This window comes from Falco cherrug, chromosome 6 (assembly GCF_023634085.1).
Source record: "Falco cherrug isolate bFalChe1 chromosome 6, bFalChe1.pri, whole genome shotgun sequence".
NCBI classification, from domain to species: Eukaryota; Metazoa; Chordata; class Aves; order Falconiformes; family Falconidae; genus Falco; species Falco cherrug.
The window spans coordinates 2,979,230-3,000,160 of NC_073702.1; the positions used below are offsets into that span (position 1 = coordinate 2,979,230).

Here is a 20,931-nt window from a genome sequence, read left to right on the forward strand (position 1 = left end):
CAGATATTAAGACCTGAAATGGATAAATATGAGACTTATCTATGAATCCCTAAGTATACGTAGGATTCTTGTAGAATTGACTGCCTACAGAGTAGATCTTGCCAAAGTAAGAGTAGTATGCCCAAGTTATACAGGAAATAACACAGAATCTCTCATGACTTAGGTAGGATTTATAGATCCGAAACTATTTCACGAAAAGTTAATAGTTATCTTTGTAGGATTTCTGGTTTCCTTTCTTCTCAAGAATTTGTATGTAAAAATGCCTCCAAGACTCCACTGTTAGTCCTTCCAAGGCCTGAGGCTTGAAAGGGAGAGCTAAGGAAGGACAAACCACATGAAAATTTAACTCGAAGTTAATGTGGCAACAGGCGTATTCATTTCTATATGGATTCCTTCCGTACTGTGTGCTCTGCAGCATGTGTGAGACTGATGAGTTTGCAAGGAACAGACTCTGAAAGGAAGAATGCATCAGAGCTCAGAAATGCTGGGCAGAGATCCTTCCGCGAAGTGCCCTTGGCATCCATGTATAAACCCAGCATAACTGAGAATTTGCCTCAGCAGTTTGCCTAATATTTATTACAGGTAGTTAAAATACAGTTTTTAATCCTTTGTCAGCAAAGGATTCAAATATAAAGGACAAATGTATCTGCTTTGTGTTCATTCATCTTAAATGTACTGAGAGGATGGGAATGTAGTGGAACAGATTTAAAGCAGGCAGTTGGCTATAGGTCGGTTATTTAGTTTGGACTTGATACCACAAAATACCTATTTTTAACAAAATAGGTAAGAAAAAGTCTGCATATTCCTGATTCTCATTGACTTTATTTGGCTAAATGTTTAAGCACAGGCTTTCAGAATTTACAGAAATGAAGCTTGTCAAGGTATTCAGTGACAGGTGGGCTGGTTAAAAATATGTTTACCTCTCCTACCTATTTCTTGCATCAGATTAAACAACTCCACAACCAGAAAATGAAAACATTTATTTAGAATGGGATAACTTCTAAATGTATGATTTATTTCCTATCAGTGCTATCCTTCAGGAAGAAAATGGCAACGAAGAAAAAAAAAATTAAAAGCAGAAAACCCTTTCTCTGGCTTGTGGCTCATTTCAGGTAAATGATTGATTCATGGTAGCTCAGAATCAAATCTAGTATAACCCAGAGTTGTATCAGGGTGAATTTGGCTATAAAGTATTGCTCATTCCTGGAAGCACCAGTAGCAAAGCACTTATTCAACAAACAACCTCTGTGATACTTTGTATTAGAATTTGCATTTCACCGAATGTAACAAGGTTTATGTAGGAAAAAAAAAATAAATAAATAAAGTGGTTTGGAGTTTCTGTATTTATACATTCATTTACTTTTTGCCCACACTAACGTGTGAGAGAGAGTCAGTGTAAATCATCTTTCTCTTTGTGTATTCAGTCCCAATTCATTGTTGAAATACAGAACTAAAGCTGCTTTTTGGAGCAGCCCATACTTTAGCATATTGAAGACCTTCAGAAATTAAAGATTTTGAAAATGTAATCTCTTCCAGGAGGCAGGGCGTGAAGGAATGTTGCCAGACATTCATCTTGTTAAAGAATGACTGAATGACTTATAAAATAGCATTCAGACTGATTTCATTGTTGAGGCTGGAGCAGATCACATTCTGAATTTATTGCACATTGGGCTAGATTAATCTGCAGGCCAGCATTTTCCAGCTACAAGCTTTGCTGATTCCACCGTCTTTCATCTCTCTTCCCCCCTCTTCCATTACCCCTTCCCCCTTCCCCTTCCTCCTTCCCTTTCCCCCCATAATTTTTTTTTTCTCTTCAGCTTCAAAACAAAGTGGATTACTTTTGATTTAGTTCAAAGAGGTAATGGAAGTCACATTTTCTTTCTAAGCTTCCTGCTAGTAATGGGCAGTGCTTGGATAGATCTTTGGGTTTATTCAAACCCTGCACTTGCCCCAGTAGGTGATGGGGAGTGTGTGTGAGTTCAGTTCAGTGTGCCGTTGAAAAGTAGGTTGTAGCTTTCAGGAGCAGTAAAGGTTTGATGTGGGTGGGTCCTGACTTGGAGCTTTGAGTTATCATATGGCACATCACTCATTAGTGATTAAACCTCAAAGGCTTCAAAACAGTGACCATTTCATAGAAGATAAAGAATATACTTGCACCCCTTCAACTTTAATTGTACCTTCAATCCTGATTTCTTGTCTTTTTAAAAAATATGTCTTTAGAAAGCTTCTGTCTCACTTTGTCCATTTATGCTGTCTGAAATGAGATCCTACCCACCCCCCAACCCCCAAGAAAAAGCTCTTCAACTTTCACATGGAAAAATGCTGAAATTTAAGAGCTACAAAAAGGTTTTCAACTTTATCATATGAATACAAAGAATCTTCATCCTCTAAAAAAAACATGTTCTCCTTTCCATTTGTCAAAGTACATGAACCTGCTTTCCAGAAAGCGTATACCTGATGGTAGACATCAGAAAACTAGTAAGAAACTATGTGTCTTTTCGTAACAGTAAATGTACAGTGTTTACTAGAGTTGACTAGCATGACATTGCATTTGCACTTAGAATGTGGACATGCCTAGAAAAACTTAATAAAGTTTACACATGTAATGTCAGTGCAGATATTTTAACTGTGATACCTTGACATTTACACATTTCCTTCTCTTAGAGTCTTGCTTGCAATATTGGAAGCTCAGAGAAATCCTGAAAAGCTTTTGTATTTGGGGTGTTTAAGTAAAGTGAGGATGCAGTACTGCATTTGTATTTGTATTTGTATGGTAAAAAACCCCTGGTTTTGTTTTCCCAGTGTTGTGCTGTGCCCTAGATGTCATCCTGAGATAAGGACTAGGAGCAGTAGTTTAATCCCCTCCATGTTGCCATGCAAACAACTCCATTCTGATCTAAGAGCACACATGCCTTCAGTGTTTCACCAGAAGGCGGCAGGGAACAGGAGCATGGCCCGCTTGGCAGCCCAGGATCTGGGGCTCCCGTTCCTGCCCCTCTGTTTGCATGTGGAGGCAGCCAGGCCACTGAACTGCAGCGTGCTCAAAAACCTGATCGAGTATTTCCCTCCTTCGTTGCGCTCCTCTTTTTCATCTGTCTATGCTACAGAGTGAAAACAAAGCATTTGTTCAGAAGTTTTGGCAGATGTGAAAATCCAGATATTTCACCCCAGCCTGTTAGCCTGGAAAGAGGGAGGGAGGCGGTGATCAACAGGGGTGTCAGAGCCACAGTGCTCCTTAGGAGGATTGCTGGGGCATTTCCAGATTTCTCTTTGTTTAAAACTATGTTGGCATTTGAAATCCAGCTAATGTGAAATGAATTCATAAAAAGATAGCTTGAAGTGCTTCCCTTGTTAAGGGTTAATTATTATGCATCCTTCCTTGCACCATATGGTGGACTTTTTTTTGGTCTAAAATACCTCTCCTTTCAACAGCCCTGCAGATTAGAAACTAAAGCTCATTAACTAACAAACACTATCATTTTTGCTTGCAATTTACATTGTTTTATATAACTTTACATACACTTGATTCATTGTCAAGTATAACTAGATCCAGTAAATGAAAATTGGTATTTATTTTTAATATTGCTTTTTTAAAAAACAAGGTGTTTTTTTCCTTTTTCTATACTCTCTGTACTAAGAAGAAAGGTTTTCTTTCTGTACCTAATTGCTGTGTTTACAATTAAGTATGATCAAGGACATATATACTCAAATGACAAAAGTTTAACTTGTTGCTGCAGGATCAATGCCAAGCATCTCCCAAATAAAACTGGTTTTATGAAGCCAAAGCTGCATTAAACGTATTTTGTTTCATGATAATCCTAGCCTAGATGTGGGTACAGATAGAACCAAGATAGACCAAAGTCAGTTAGCCTTATAGTTGCTTAAGCATTGCAAGTGCAGCTCTTTTCTTTTGGCTAAAATATTTTCAGACTGTTGGGATTTCTGCGTTCTTACATAGTGGTTTGTAGAAGAGGAAAACTGGGCTTTTGAAATAAAATACTAATCTTCTGTATTAAGTCAGAAGTGAAAGGGTGGAATGTTTTGGGTTTTTTTAATGACCGACATACATATGCATATTTATTTTTACCACACTTGCATCAAAATAACCAAGAATAGTAAGTTGAAATTTTGGCAGGGAAACAGTGATTATTGATTTATTGCATCTTTGATGGAGGTATGCCTTATTGAATATTATGTAGATGTTCATAAACATCCATGTTGATAAATTCTGGCAAACATAGGATAATGGAAATTTTTAAATATTGCACATATGTTACCATGTTGATATAATACTAAACACACTTTAGGAGCTACTGGAAACAACAATTACTGTATTATTAAATTATTTATTCCATTGCTGTTGCTGTTACTGGTAATATCACTGTCTGGATACACTACTGATGTTATTGATTATTAATGGTAGAGTAAGAAAGGCAGTTCTGCCAGTACATTTTAAATATTCAGAGAAATGGAATATGAATTCTCATAGCATACTTGTGGTACACAGTTTTGGAAAGCATGCCTTTATTGGAACTAGCCTTAAATGATCCTTTATCCCATTTGCTGTGCCATTTTCATATTTTTCTAGATATTTTTTATGCTTTTTCTGCTGGTGAGCCATCTTTTTGTGGCTTGTTGTTCAAAGAATCTTTACTCCAAGATCTGTGATAAGACCTGTTACACTGAAAATTATTTGTGATGTCACAAATCAACTTTATGTTTTCCTGCAGGACTGAGTCCTGCTAACCAAGATAGAAATAGAGGTAGCCTATCATGTTTCATACAGCTATTTCTGATGAAGGAAGAGAATGGCAAGGAGTAATGTATAAAGCAAGGGGAAGTAGATATAATTCTGTATTTTTCTGCTATGAATATGCCTTATTAAATCCATGGCATCACTGGCTTTTTCACCTTATTTTTGGAAGTATACTTAAAATTATCTCTCATCTGCAGGGCCATATAAAACTTAGCTACCAAACTAGCTGAAAGACAGTGTCATTATCAGGGATTTTTATTTTTTTTTTTTGCATACTGTTTTTTCTTGTCTTTTAGAATAGTGTTGAAAGGCTCCCATCAGATTTCAGACTGACTTCATTAGTCATTAGATACACATATAAAAATGCATTCTCTAACCCAAAAAGCTTTTACTCTAAGTAATAATGGCATGCTTTGCCAAGGACAAGGTGAAATGCTAATGTCCTGTTTACCACTTGTTCCAACGTACTGCCTGGTGAAGTAGACAAATGTCCTTACTCTGAAGGACAGCTTTATGATTCTAATTTCTGGAACTTCCTGAGTAATTAGGACATGCTCATTTATTATGCCAATTTACAATGGTTCTGTCTGGAAAACAATAGGAATTCTTCAAATTTCTTTCCACCGTTTAAGATTAAAATCTTTATCTGGTGGTTCAACACACATTTCCCATGTCGTCTTTCCTAAATCTCTGCCATAAACATAGAGCTTTTATTACACATGACAGAGAAAACATCATACAGCTATTGAACTTTAGATTAGGAAAAGCAGTCAAAAGTTAGTTGAGTGTCTGCAGGTTTATTTGAGGTGGATTTGATGTATGTCTTGAGTTACATTTCTGGGACATTAAAAAGTTTGATTGTGATCTAGAGTAGTTAAAATATCACTTCTCTAGAAGACTGATGAAATACACATTTAACCAGACTTCAGGTTAAAAACCCTACAGTAAAAGCCAGGAAAATATATTTGTACTTTCTAAACAATTCATTATGGCTAGTCATTTTTTATTGTGGTCTTTTAAAGAAACGGTTCTAATATTAGGAATAGTTCTAATATTAAAATAGTAGAAATAATTACCAGGGAAATACTCTCATGACAATGAGAACTTCGCTGAAAACACATATATTGCAAAGGATTGAATGGTATTCTTGCTTTTTGTTGTTGGATTGGGTTTTTTTTTTTGAGGGGGAGCTAAAGCCAAAAAATAAATAAGCAAATAAAACAAATAAATTACTACTAGACATTTTTGTTTATGTATTTGTAGTTAGGTTATTTATTCCTGTATTTTAAAGATAAAATTATTTTTATCAAAGATACAGAATATTCATTACATACATTATATAGGCGTTATATATTCCAAGTTACATAGTGACAATAAAGTTATTATTATTTATAAGTTATAACATATAATATATGTTACAATATATTATATATAATATATAATATGTAATATAAGTTTATTATTAGTTATAAAAATGTTAGAATAGAGATTTGTTGCTATGTAATTATCTTAAATAGTGCTGATTTTTTAATCTTAGAATTATCAGTCATTTGACTTAGTGCAGAATTCTCTATTCAAATACCATGGTATGTCAATGTGTACATACGTAACAGATGTGTGCCTTATTAAACAAACATACTGAGTTATTTCTGAAGAGGTTTAGTTTATATTACTGTTTGGATTTTTCTTAACTTTTATTGTAATGAAGAAAAATAATGTTGTGTGTAACATCAGAACGTGCACTTAAATTTTGGTCTGAATTAGTCATTCAAGGAAGTTGTGTAACTGGGCTTAATTTTGTTCACTGTGCAGAAAAATTAAACAATTTACAGATGTAATACCTAAATAGAAATTAAGTTATATCATTCCCTAATATTCTAATGATTTGTGCCAGCTAAAAAACGAACCTTATATCCCCATGGCAAAGGTCTGTATTAAAAAAAAACCAAAGAGCAGGAAATGTATCCCTTAAGTTGTCACTTTTAAAATAAATAACAGCAGCCACTTTTTCTTCTGCCTCAGAAAGTTTCTTCTGTATCAGGTGGCTGGATCTCAAGACCAAGATTTATTTTTGGTGAGTAAAGAGGGTTGTAATGACTGTAACTATGGGAAGGTATTACATACATGGCTGTGACATGGGAATGTCTGGGCATCTCACCCATTCCCTTGCTGATTCCCGAGTTACTCCAGCTCAGTGCCCACTTGTCCTTTCCTTTACAGGGTAATTCTCACAGACAGTACTAGCAGTTGCTGAAACCTACTGTAAGTTTTCTCTGCAATGCAGGACTTGTAGTGATTTTCCTATGAAGTTGCTTTAACCTGTAAAAGGAAACAGCAAGAATAAATGGGTGTAATTAATAAGTAAAAAACGAGCATTTAATATTCAGCATTGTGTAAGCTAAAATCATACAGGTAGTAAATGTTAGAATGACATTTATGAGACAGCTTGCTTGGAGTGGCAGGAGCATTTTCTCCTTGAGCTGTGGCCAAGCCCTAGATATACAGAGGAGAAACCTATCTGAAAGAGATACACAGGGAGCTCACGATCTTGTTTTCCTGCATTTTGTTAGCATATATCACTAGATTGATGGTTACACTTGAACAGACCCAGCTTTTAGCAGAAACAGCACTGTGAATCGAGTGCCCTGAATTCTCCTCTCACCTTGTTTTAGAAAGGCATGCCTTAATGAAGGAGTAAGGAAATCAAATATTTGAGGAAATAAATGCTGTTAATTCCAGTGTGAAATATCTGTTAGGCTGTTGTTCAGTGGTTTGTTTCGCTTTGGTTTATCCCATATGCTAGCCTCACCAATGAGTTACATTACATACAACTCGTTTGTGGCAAGCTTTGGCCAACTGAGTTTGGAATTGCACAGTAGATCATATTTTGATCAAAAAACAGCTTTCCTGGACTCCCCTGGGACAATATATCTATGTAAGTTCAGTCAAATACATTTTCTAGATAAGGACTCAGGCCTAATTTTGATCCTTCTCAGTTTAGCATGTAACCAGAAGTCTGTACGTTAGTGATAAAATGGTGTGATTTTTTTTCCCCCTAAACTCCTTTAAATCCAACAGCAAGACATAGGGATGTTAGATCAGAATGTTTCTTTACTCTAAGGAGTCTTGGAGGTGTTATTTTTAACTTTGGTGTTCTTGCCTAAAATTGCATGATGATGAACCTGGGTTTTCTGGTCCAAAGCCACTGTTATGAGGCGCTCAGACACCTTCCCGTCACTGGTGCAGGTGCTGATGCTTAAGGTGCATCAGTTCCTCAGCTCCATTTGAGAAAGAAATCTGTAACATCTGAGAAGGCTGTATTTCTGTTCGCACTGAAGTTTCTTGCTTCCTGCCCTTTTTTAAATGAACAGGCTTCAAAAGTAATATTTCACAGAACATTTTAATGTTGCTACGTATTTTAAGTGGAATTAAGACTAACAAAATATAGATCATTAAATGAGAACCTGCTATGGTAGCACCTGGATACTGTAAAACCTGTATTGCAAAATTCAAGCTTGCCTTCTTATGGGCATATTACGGTTTTTTGGTGTTTTTTTGGTTTTGTTTTTGTTTTTTTTTACAGGGAACCCTAATTTTATTATCGACATCACTTTGGTGGATTTTGTTTGTTTTGTGATATTTATTTTTGGTGGGTTTGGGGGTGATAATTATTCCAGAAAATTCACTTCACTATTTCTCATGAATGAAAGAACATTAGAATGAAAAATTACAGTGTTTTCCCAAGAACATCTCTGTGTAATCAGAGATCTGTATCTAGCTCAAGAAAGAATAGTATTCTCTCAGGGTACTAAGATTCATTAATTGGCAAAAATCAATGTCCTGGCAATATAAAAGTCCAACAGCATTTATAAATATGCTGCCATCACCTCAGTAAAGATGTGATAATTAGAGGGTCATCAGTTTAATACTTTTTTCTTTCTTTTTGTTATTAATGCACCAAGTTATTTGTGGTATTGATTGTTTCTGGTCAGCAGAATTATTTAACAAGTGAGCAGTTAAAACAAAGAAGGTGTATTAGCTTCTGTTCACAGCTGATGTTCCAATGAAACAGATAGACCATTAATAAATAAACCAACCAAACAAAAAAAGGGCGAGGTGATCAGTTTTGAATGAACGTCCATAGTACAGCCTTCATGGTGCAGAGTTTGAGTTAAAAAGCCATATCCTAGTATACATAGGTGAGGTGGTTGTTTACCTCAGGGCTGTGAAAGAATGCAAATAGTAAAATAAACTTAGAAAATTAAAAAGAAAGATGGGAACGCCAAATCAGTAAATAAAAGTATGTCTAAGAGAGAGATCTTTTTACAGAGTCTATTAAATAAACCATTGTTAGGGCTGGCAACTTCAAAAGAGCTACCTTGAAAAAACATAGCTTTTGAGAATTTGGAAAAAAGTGAAAAACGACACTTAAGTTTTATTTAGAAGAAAACTGTGTTTGAATACTGTGACAAAGGAGTCAGGAACAAACAGAATAAGAAAAAAAAAAATTTTCATTACGATTTCTTTTTATTGTAGTCACTTTTTTTTTTTTTAAAAAAAAATTATATCTCTGATTCAACACAAGGCTGGATGACTCCAGTGATTAAAAGACATAATTTGGTTTTCCAGCCCGTAGCAGCATTCTGCTCTTGGGGCCCCTCTCTCGAGTGGTACACACCACTTACCTTGAGGGATACAGGCCAGTAGTACAAGTGCTGTCTAATGGCTAAATTCAGCTCGTTGTTCCAAAACCGAGAGGGGTACTGTGTCCTATTTATTGTTTTAAAAAGAATTTACCATTTTCAATTAAAAGGATGAAAGATAATTGTAGCATGTAAAAAAGAGCCCAGTTTGGACAATCTTTGTTCAAACTTAGTTGTCTCTTAAACAAACCACTCAACACCAGTACATCCCTGTTTTACTTATGTAAATTTTAATCCTTTCCTTTATCTGCCACGGCAAACATCACAGAGAATAGTCTTCTGTAATAAGGTTTTCCAAATAAGTAAAAGTTTAAGTTAGGTGAGTTTCACTTAAGTTGCAGTTAAGTTAAAGTTTTCTGTAGTAATATTAGAGCTGACCTAGAAGTATAATTTCCTGATGTTGCTCTAAAATATATGTGTATTTGGGTGGCTTGGTATACCCTTCCTTACAATGCCTCTATTTCGCTATATTTAAGAAGTTTCTCTTTTCCATGTTCTTTCGTTCTTCTACAGTAGAGAGATTTGAAGTCTCTGTCCCCATTTCATATTGCAAATTCTATGGAATTTAGGTTTCTTTAAGCACTACCATTTTGTTATTCAAACTCCACAACTTTACTTTAAAACTTTGAGTGCATTTAAGTGCATGAAACAACATAAATGATAGTCAAGTCAATGCTATAAACACTTTGTCATTGTTTTTACTTTTCAATAGAGACAAAACAAGAGAAGGTAGAATGAAGCCAGGAAGTCTGTGGAGAAGAAAATTCAGATCAGTCTCATCAGGCATTCATAGCAAAGAGAGAATAGGATAATAGATATATAGAAGGAAGGCTGAACTTTCTTCTTCTCTTGTCTGCTTTATTCTGGAAATAGAAAGAGAGGCTTGCCCATATCAACTTCCATTCAGAAAAGACTATTGCGCTATCAAGAAAAGTTGGTGCAGGCCAGAGGATATTTCTGAACATTAAGTTCATAACTTTGCTTCTCATACCAAATGTTTCTCTTCCAAAGCCCTGATTCCTGGCAAAGGGACTTTGCTGTGGAGACAGAGGAAAGAAGGGAGATTTACTCTCAACCCCAGAATTTTGCAAAAATAGCATTCCTGCAAACTGCCACTATCTGTATAGCTAGTGACAATCTGGAAATCTGTATCTGGAGCAAATGATAACACTGTCGATCCACCTTCCACTCTGCTGATTAATAGCCTAATTAAAAGGGTACTATGTTCCATTTGTTATAACCCAAGTGTTGCAGTGCTATGTTATTAAGTGCCAGTGATTAGACTATTCTTCATTTTAGTTTAAGAATAATACCACTGGATTTTTAAAAAATGTTAAGTGTTGCTGTCGCCATTGTATTTTTATTTATATTTTCTGTCTTTTAGCTTTATTCTTTTAGTTGTACCACTAAAAATTAGTCACCTGTTAATGTGCTGAAGGTTTAGGTACCTAGATCATTCTTTGAAAAGAACTAAAGAACACCTGCAATGTCTTAAGGTAATAACTGTCAAACTGTCAAAGGCAAAAGCATCAGGCAAAAATGTTTGCAACAAAAGAAAGGACAAGACAGCCGTTGGAAAGGGAAGCAAAATATATTTATAAAACAGGTTGTAAAAGCAGTTAATGCTAAACATGTGATGTTTATGCCAATAGAATGAGTCAGATATGCTTCAAATGAAATACCGTATTTTGAGCTGCCTAATGTCACCAGCGCCTGCAGGGACAGTTTGCTAACTCTCCATGAACACACAGCCAGCTCTTCAAAGTAATTTCCATTATGCAACAGTGGAGCTTTAAAGACATCCTCCTTTATTGATCTTGGTTTTGCATGATTCAACTTGTTAAGAACAAGATAAAGTTCCTCTGATAAACATTGATATTCTATAGGTAGGGAGAATTTTGTTAGTCTAACATTTCTATTGTCATTGTCTGTATCTATGCAGACAGATTAACCTACTCTGAGAGTCTGATAAGTCATTAAAATGGCTTCTCCCACCGCCCCCCCCCCCGCCCGTCCCCCGCCCGTCCCCAGCAGTTAAGCTTCCTTTAAATTCTATCCAACTGCTTGCATTCCTGACCTTCTGGAACTATTGAGCCAGTACTCAAGACCAGTCATGGCATTCACTTGCTGTTATACAGTCAGGACTGGGCTGGAATTTTTCCAGATTTTGCTTTCTTCATGTTAAAGTCAATGAGGCCGATGCAGGCATCTGATTTCTCAGAAAGAAAGCACTGACTGAAAAAAACACATCCCGCCCTGCCCTGCCCTGCCCTGCCCTGCCCTGCCCTGCCCTGCCCTTCCTTCTTCCTTCTTGCGCCATATCCCATGAGCTATGGACCAATATGAAAATTAAAGGAAAGGAACAAATAGGATAATTTCACCAAAAAAAAGCAAAAATGCTGCAGATTTGGATTTTCCTTCTTGATTTTTTTTTTTTTTTTGAGGGGCAGGAGACCTGTGTTGTTATTAAATAGGCATTATTATATATGCATATAAAATAAATGCTAAATATTTTAAAATACCATATTGATGAGCTCTTATTTTTTAAAATTCTTTTGCCAGCAGCTTGCCACAGAATTGAAAAAGGGAGAAGTACATACTTAAGACTAGAGTATATTATCTGAATAGGCTGGCTGTGTAGTGTAACGTAAGGTTTCAGTACAATTTTGGGTGATGCTGTAAGCTCAGTCCAAGCTCAGTCACTGAAGACACGTATATGGCTGTTGCGCTGTAAGTCAGCTGGCTAGCTGTTTGCACGTTACGCTTCACAAACCTGCATTAGTCACAGTACTAGTTTATCATGTGTCTCTACACATCTCTTATGTAAGTCTGATTCATAGAATACAGTCTTGTGGAAATTGGAAATTAGTTGCAGAAACTCAAGTCTGTGTCTAGGAATGTGAGTGGTTTCTAGGGATCCTGGAGAAAAGTTAATGACTGCAGCAGAGAGGTGGGTAAGTGGAAGACTCCAGCTGCCAAACTTTGCTGTGTGTTGCGTATCAACATAAATTGTAAGCTCTTGAGTAAACCAGACTCCTTAAAGGGTGTGCCTCATTTACCTCCTGAAGAGTGGCAGATGCTTCCAAGGTCCCTCAGAGGGATGTCCTGCCTCCCTAGCTGGGTGCCTGAGCTGCGCCAGGTAGGATGTCTCTCTGGAAACCTTTTAGGGCAGCCTTTTTCCTTTATTAGATTTCTTCTTGGGAGAGTTTTTCATTGGGCATCTATTGCATAGACTCCAGAGTTTAAATTAGGGAAGCGCTAGTTCCCAGCTGTGGGTAATAAATCCATCCAAATACCAGAAATTAGCATCTCTGTGTTTCTGTCAGAGAAAACAAATATCAGGCAAACCATTTAAAAAGGAATCATGATAATAATGCAGTAAAAAAACAACAAAAACCAAACCAAACCAAAAAAACCAAGCCAACCCCTATGAAACATGTAGCATGAAAAAACCAATCCTGCCACTCAGATGATGTGGATTCCATGTCAGGACGCACCTGCAGGAACAAAATCTGACTTAAGGGCCCACCTAAGACTTGCTTACCATAAGATCTAAATAGCCAGCAGGATCTCTTTCTGCGATAACTGAAAGGTCCTTAATGTATTTTAGTATCTCGGCTGCAAAATTAGATGGGATCAGTTCAAGCAGGTATTGTACGCTTGCAGAAAGGGTGAAATTTGTATTCACAAAAGGAGAATTGTATTTCTTGATAAATTCTACACAACCTTAAACATTACAACCTATGCAGCCAGTATATAGTAAATGTTTTTTTAATAAAGATAAGGCTGTTGGGTGCTCCACTCCAAAAATCAGTTTGCAGTCATGTCCATTTGAAGGTATCTGTCCTATATAATCTGCACACATACTGCATATATGAAGCTCTGATTGGTTCCTGTGGGATACAGATGTTACTGTGAAAAAGCCATGTCTTTATATTATCTGACTTTTATTTCATAAACCTTTAATTTAGTTTGGATTAGAGAAATTACAAGGTTAGAAATAGAAAAACCCTTCAAGTAGAGATTTAAAAGAAGACATGCCCTTATCATTGCCAGCTTTATTTCATGACTAATTCAACCACTGTTGGCTAATCGGAACGAAGGGGGATCTTTCTCCCCTTTTTTTATGATCCCTGAGCACGTGTGCCGTACAGCTTTGATTACTTAAGTAACCTCTCTACTATCCCACCTTTTTCATTGGAGTTTACGTGAAGAGCTACAGAAACTCATATCTAGGTAATGAGTAGATGGAGTATTTTTATCATTGAATGATCACAAGAGGAGTTTCTAAGGAGATCTAAGAGGGGTTTTAGCATGGCTGTTTTCTAAAGCAGGATTTTTACGTGCACGTTTAAGGGAGAGTAATGAAAATTTAGTATATTTATTGTCATGGGAAATTCCAGTACCAATAATTTGGTTTTTTCATTTCATACAGTAAGCAGCGCTGAGACCATACTCATTAAGGAAACAAACTATAGATGTTCGTTAATCTGATGTATATCTATCTTCATATTGTATTATAATACATAAATGTATATAAATAATTACACTGGAGCTTTTTGAAATGGATAAGGCAATAGACTGGTGTTCAGGGGATATACTTCTATTCCTGTGTACATACTGTGCAACCTTGCACATTCTGGTATTTGAAGTACTATCAGTCAAAATAATGTCACATTGTTTGGCTGATCTAAATATGAACTGTATTATACGCTGTGCTCACTCATGTAAATAGAGTTGCTGTACTGGTGGTGTGCCTCGGAGTCACTGAATTTAAGTCTTTTGATGCTGGTGGTGAATACAACTGTTGTGCTATATGTACATATAGGTAGCAATAACTTCTACTGTAGACTTCGAGACTCTCATAGAAAAATAGTAATTGAAAAATGATCTACACAGTCTGTGTAGGAAAACAGTAATTTTCTTTAAAACGCAGGATAGTGCTGTGGTTATGACTCAAGTTTAATTTCTTTTGTGACATTCCAGTTTTACTGTCTTTTTGCTGTATCCTTTACAACCTGGGAAGCCTCATAAGGTGTGTAGACACCATTTCTCCACACCTCTGTTTAACAGGACAGCATGTCTTGCACGCGGTCTGAAAGAGAGAGCAGCTCTGCACTCTCCCAATACCTTCACCATGAGTGAGGCAATGGAGAATCAAATCTAAAATTTATTACTTAGAATAAATAGAACCGTAATAAAATATTTAAGGATGATGATGCAATTTTGCTTATTTTTGTAATATATTGACGAATTCTGCAATAAAACAGAACCAGCTTTGTATCTTTCTTTTTTTTTTTTTTTTTTTAAATTTAGGTTTCTGACTAAATGTTGCATGGTTTTCTGTTACTGCAAAGAGCTCCATTTTCATCTTCTTCATCCTGCATATTGATTAAAGTTCCACATCCAGGATGAAAGGAGTCAGCACAGTCACTACTTATTCACAGCATTACAAATTGAAAGAGAGTCAGACCCAGAAGCTGTTCTGGTTTTGTTGTTTTGTGGTTGTTTTTTTTTTTTCTTATAAAAATGTTAGTTCAAGCTTCAGTTCTACTTAGGTATATTTTTAGTATTAAATTGATTCCCTGTAATTGTGAAGTTGGAGTTATGTAAGTAGTTACAGTATTTAGCTAGCAGCTCTTTAAAATACCTCTAAGCTTATCAAGAATTAGACTTTTGCTATTGTATGTAGAAACCTGGATCCTAGAGGATCTGGGTGAGAGCTAAGTAAGTCAGAACAGACTGTAGACTAATTATGTCAAGGTGCTTTACGGATCAAGGAATACACCTTCTTAAATTCACAAGGAAAATTGAGGAGATTGGAAGAAATTCTAGACTGTGTGTGAGAAAGACGGAGTCTACCTCTCCTAAAAAGTACGTGAATGTTATGTGTCAGGTTTATTTGGTGTACCAGGTCATCTGTGTCTCCTGAAATCAGTGCCTAAATTCGCTGTGTAATCAGTGGAGAAAGTCTTTCAATTGCCTTAAAATGAAGATGTTTTCAAATTTATGAGTCTCAGTTTAAACAGGAAGAATCTCTTTCTGGATCTTTCCAATGCACTTCCCTCTCTGTCACAGGGAGCAAAGCTATTGGGGGGAACTTAAGCACTTAATTTAGGAGGCTGTAGTTGCCTAAAGGGTCGATGCACGCAGATGCCAAAGTTAGATTGTCTGGATCCCATCCAGAACCGTTTCTAAAATAAAAGAGTAAAAAACTATCTCTGTGAAACTGGCAAAGAAATTTTAATCTTTTTGTTAAAAAAAAAAGGTAACCAATTAATGATGTAGCTCTAAGTTTCACGATCAGTTGTGGTAATTACATTTTTAATTACTTTACCCTTAGGACCCAATTCTGGTCTTATTTCCTTTGGTAAAAAACAAGGGTAACTTAGATAAAATCAATGCAGCTAAACTAAAATATAATTGATGAGAGGTCAGAATTTAGCCCGAAATGGTATGCTAAAGTGGAACCACTCAGAAAGGTAAATGGGTTTATAATTTGTGCAATTGACATTTTCGTAATCTGGATCTCCAAGAAGTTAACCTTTGGATATAGAACTTGGGTTTCCCTTAGAGCCTCATAGCATTCAAGGAAGTGAAGCCACTAGAAAGTCTGTAAAAAGATGACGAATCTGTACAGCTTTTAAAACCATGTACTGAATTCTTCCATTAAATGATTGATGTATTTCCAGTTTAATAAGTTTCTGTATGAAGACAAGTCTTTGTGCAAAGTTTTCTGGTGAGCAGAAGCTGGAGAAGTGTTGAACCATAGCATGTTCTCAAATAACAAAAAAAACCCCCTCCAAATCAAAGGTTATTTTAAGCAGTAAGGAGATGTAGGAATCAATATCTACTCAAAGTCAAGAATATTTAAAGCCTTTTGGAAATTATGTTTAGAGTTTACTGTTAGTGTAATACATAGGAGGGATACACTTTTTAAAAATCATGCCAATTTAATGTCAATAGTTGCCTAAGTCCTAGAAATGTGTTATTCCTGTTAGAAGTTTTAACACTACTGGTTGCACAAAAGAGAAAATATGAACAAACTGAAGATATTTTCATACAAATTTTGTATATTTTATTATCAGGTAAGTATGTGCAGTGTTGCTAAAGTAATTATTGCTGTTTAATAGGCAGATGTTAATTTATGTTGTATATTCAAATCAATTAACTAGCTTCACTTTGCAAAATATGTTCCCCCTAAGATAAGGCGTTTTCCTTCTGCTTTTGCATGACAGCATTTTTTTTACTAGCTCGTGCATACTTCCAAAGTTATTTCATTTGGGACAGTCAACATTGTATCAAATGGATTTTGTCTCAGTTGTCAGGATGTACGTGAATTTTTATACTTCAAGAGAAATTCTGAATATTGTATTTATGCCAGTGGCAGTTCTCCACAGTGGTGACCTAACTCTGGTCAGCAGAACTGCTTATTCCACAGGCCCTGACCAAGGACTGGCTGCTGTACCTGACCTTCCTCTCGCGGACATGACTTTCACTCCTGTGTGTAGTCACTAACTTCAGGCTTGTTACTACTGATATTTATCACTGTAGCAGAGATTCCCAGATGGGTATTTATGTATCTCCTTAAATTCTAGAGATTTAGTGTTCTTTGGGAGAAGTACAGGCTCATAACATGAGGAAAAAAAAAAAAAAAAGAAGCAGGCTCTGTTTGCAAGGAATACTCCCTGCATTCCCTGTGAATACCACCCATGCTGCTTTCAGAAATACGGCCATCGTTAGCAGTGCCATTACAATGCATTTCACAGGAATTTGGAAGGCTGTAACAGAAGTTGTACACATTTTAGGAATGTTAGAAGAGTAATATTTTTTTCCCCCACTGAACAATTATGTCTTTGAAAACATCAGTTTGATCAAACCTCTGGCACAGTGGTAATTATTGTTTTGTGCTGACATCTTTATAGAATATTTATATGCTTTTCTGTTAATATTTGATCAACTGTTTTTATTTTTTTTAGCATGGCACTTTGTTTCCAGGTTTTGGTTGGCGATATCTGAAACGTAGCGTGTTGTTATGGGGCAGGAATTCATTCAGTTGTCTCCTGGACGTCCTACACTAAATAAGCGTAATCATACTGGTCTGCAGGCCTGCAAAGCCACAGTTCTGATCACCTCATACCCTCCAGAAGAAGCAACTTTCACAGAAGTCAAACTAGGGTAGCAATATTAGCTATACAGCAGCAGTAAGAATGTATTAAGGGGTTTTTCTTGGTGGTGTTGGTTTGGGTTCCCCCCTCCCCCCCGAGTAACATCCTTGAAGCTGACATCTTTTTGTGACTGAATAGATGACAGCATGAAACTCAATTACAGCAAACAGTCTCAGTCATTACATCTGTCTGCTTCCATAGGAAAGTATTTGTAAATTGTGCTTTATCCTTCTGTTCCCTAAAACCTGTGTCTGTAACTGACACTTGCCAGCAGAGATGGCTGGAGACAGAAGGAGTACATAATGTGTCTGAGTAGCCCACCAGGGAAAAGAGTGTCCTCATCTTTGGGGAGTTCTGTGGTGTTTTGTTTTCTTTAATGAAGAGTAATACCTGTGTGCCAAGGATTTGCTGCAAGCCTGGTGGCAGATGTTTCTGCTAAAAAAAAAAAAAAAAGATATGAAAGATGAATCGCAAAAGAAGGCAGGACAAAAGAAAAATCTAATTAACATAGAAATATTTCTTCTGCAAAGGAAAACAAATGCTTCAGGAGAACAAAAGCCCCTCTCTGTTATTTGTAAGGCTCGTTTGTTACTCTAACACATTTGTAAGAATCAGGTTTGTGCCTGACATGTCAAAACTTATTCACAAAGCAAGAGTTGTGGATACCCTGGGAGTCAATGTTGTCACTTGTTACGCGACTGGGCGTCTGTTCAGCACTGATTGATGCCCAAGTCGCCAGTTTTGGGAGAAATGGGATACAGACATGACAATAATGTTTGTACCAAATGGCAGGCAGGAGAAACATAGAAACATAGAGTTCATAGAATGTGTCTAGATGTAGATTCTGACCAAAAAACCGTCCAAAACATGATAGACAAACTGTCAGCCCTGGTCTTTTAATTTTTTTCTGGTAAGTTCTTTTTTTTTTTTTCTTCTTGTTCTTTTTTTTTTTTTTTCTTTTTATAGTTTTCCTTCCCCAGAATTTTGCCAGAGTAGACAGCATTTAAAAATGATGCTGCTGGTGAGTTTTGAACTTGATGAAGGAATTACCAAATGATTAACTATTTTGCATACATCAGATATATATAAAAAGATATGCACAATAAGTAAATCACTACATACTTGGTAAGAGTGCTATTTAAGCTTAAGCTTTCTTTGAACTTCACTAATAATATTAGGGGAGATCAGAATATTTTTTTTTCCTCATTTTTTGACTTACATGTATTCATTCATTTGCAAAAGTATTTTGAGTAACTGCTGCTTCTGTTCCTCTCTGTAGATCAGCAGGTAATTTAAGAGTTTCTCAACCACAAAAAGCAATGGTAAAAAATGTCATGGAGCAATGTAGTTAAATAATACTGCAGGTATGACTTGACTACACTGCCTGTTACCGTGTTCTCAGGACATCCCCAAGTGGCCCAGAGAGCTGTGTGCCTCTGCTCACGGCGTCCAGAGCATTGTAAGCATACTGTGTTATATTTATGGGCCGGAAAGTAAAGTGTGTCAGAGAGGAAGTTAAAATGGCTTCTCTGTAGGATATCGTTAGTGTAAAATATCTGATTTATTTGGGTCTCTTTTTGAGTGCTGCAGCTTGTAAACACAGTGGGGAATTTCTCTGTCATTGATCCAAAGCAATGGGCACTAATGGCATAATACAGTGGTACTCAATAACCTTTTATCATGGGCTGCTTTGTCATGTGGAGACTTAACTGAGGGGAGAGAAATACACCGTAAGAAGAAAGAAAATCTTATGAATTTCTATCTATCCATTTAATAATGTTCAGTTTAAGGGCTATCCTGTTCTTTTCTGTTATCTTTTTGCATGAACTATCGTATAAAATAACATGAAAATTATTGTACATATTAGTGTAAACATGAAGAGAAATTATGCATTTTTTCCCAAGCATTCAAAGGGCAAACTGTGGCAGCTCTCTATCGTGGCTTGAGTAGCACTGCCATATTACGGTGCTCTGAAATTGTTAATAATTTAAATATAATAGCAAATATTATTTATATATTATTTAATTATAACAATTATATATTGTTTATAATAAATATAACTTTTTTAATATATTTTTTGTGGGTTTTTTTCACACAAAGCCTTTGCATCTTTATAGGAAACAGAATAAAAAATAAGGGAAATATCTACACAGTAAAGTCTTAAAATTTTCTCAGTACCTGCAAACCCTTGTCAAGGTTTTGTTTCAAGTGACATCTATGTACATCAGACAGCTCCTTAGGAGCAAGCAAGGGCGTGTGTCCCGAGGCATGCTGCTTCAGACCAGCATAAAAACCAGTCTGATGCCACATGCTGACCCCAGGCCCCTGACAGCTGCAATTCCTCAAGGTGTATAATCTGTTTGCCTACCACTCTGAGTTAGTAATTTCGGCAATTCTGATGCCTAAATTTCCCTTCAGAGCAAACCAGAGCATGGTGGCGGACCAGGCCATGACTTCATTTACACACTTTCTCTTGGGGGCAAATTAGCGCACAGACCAGCCCAGAAGGGTGCCATTCGGGCGATCTTGGTGCGGGACTGTTTATAGAGCATAGGGAGTTTTGTATTCTCTTCCTAAGCAACCATTTAAGAACTAACAACAGTATAATTTTCTGCTACTATTTTGTATATATATAGACATGGGTTCGTTTCACATTTGTTGTTGGTAAAATGCCAGATTCCAGTCTCACTTAAAATAGATGTAGAGTCAAAGCAACTCTGTTATCTAAAAATTTCTGCCAAGAAAGGAGACAGCAAAGACATTTTAAAAAGAAATAATATAGTAGGTTATAACCATTGGGATACAAATATCTCTGTTTTTCCATGGTTTGCATCTGTTATCAATGTCCCCTTCAGGCTGAATACTCAAAACACTCCCCAACCACTGCAGAACACTGTTAAAGAAAAATGGCGTTAATGCTTCACATAATGTAAAACTTACGTTGGGCCCTAACATACAGTTTTACAGGGATGTAAAAATTGATCTCTTTGCTGCTGTATGAAAAGCTGGTGTTTTTGAGTGATTGCTGCATATCTTCACAATATAAAAAGGAAAGAAGCCAAAAGCCAAGAGTTTTTGTCCTTCAAGAAGTGCTGTAAGAGTCTCGTGCTATGAAAGTGAGAGTGTTAGTGTTGATTTCAGCAAGTACCAGACAAAGCTCAGATTGACTTAACTATATTATGCTATTATAAGATAAAGAAATATGAAAATGATCAAGGCAGGCTGATAGCCCGTTCATTCATTAGTCTTTGTATAACAAATCATGAAGCTGGAGTTGCAAATGTAGATTTGGTAGCATTTGTTA

At 36.3% G+C, this 20,931-nt stretch overlaps 1 protein-coding gene across 6 annotated transcripts in view; it reads left to right on the forward strand.

Annotated features, from left to right (window-relative positions):
* Positions 1 to 20,931, forward strand: part of EPHA7 (EPH receptor A7) — a 170,358-nt gene that overhangs the window by 98,145 nt on the left and 51,282 nt on the right. The window lies entirely within an intron of this gene.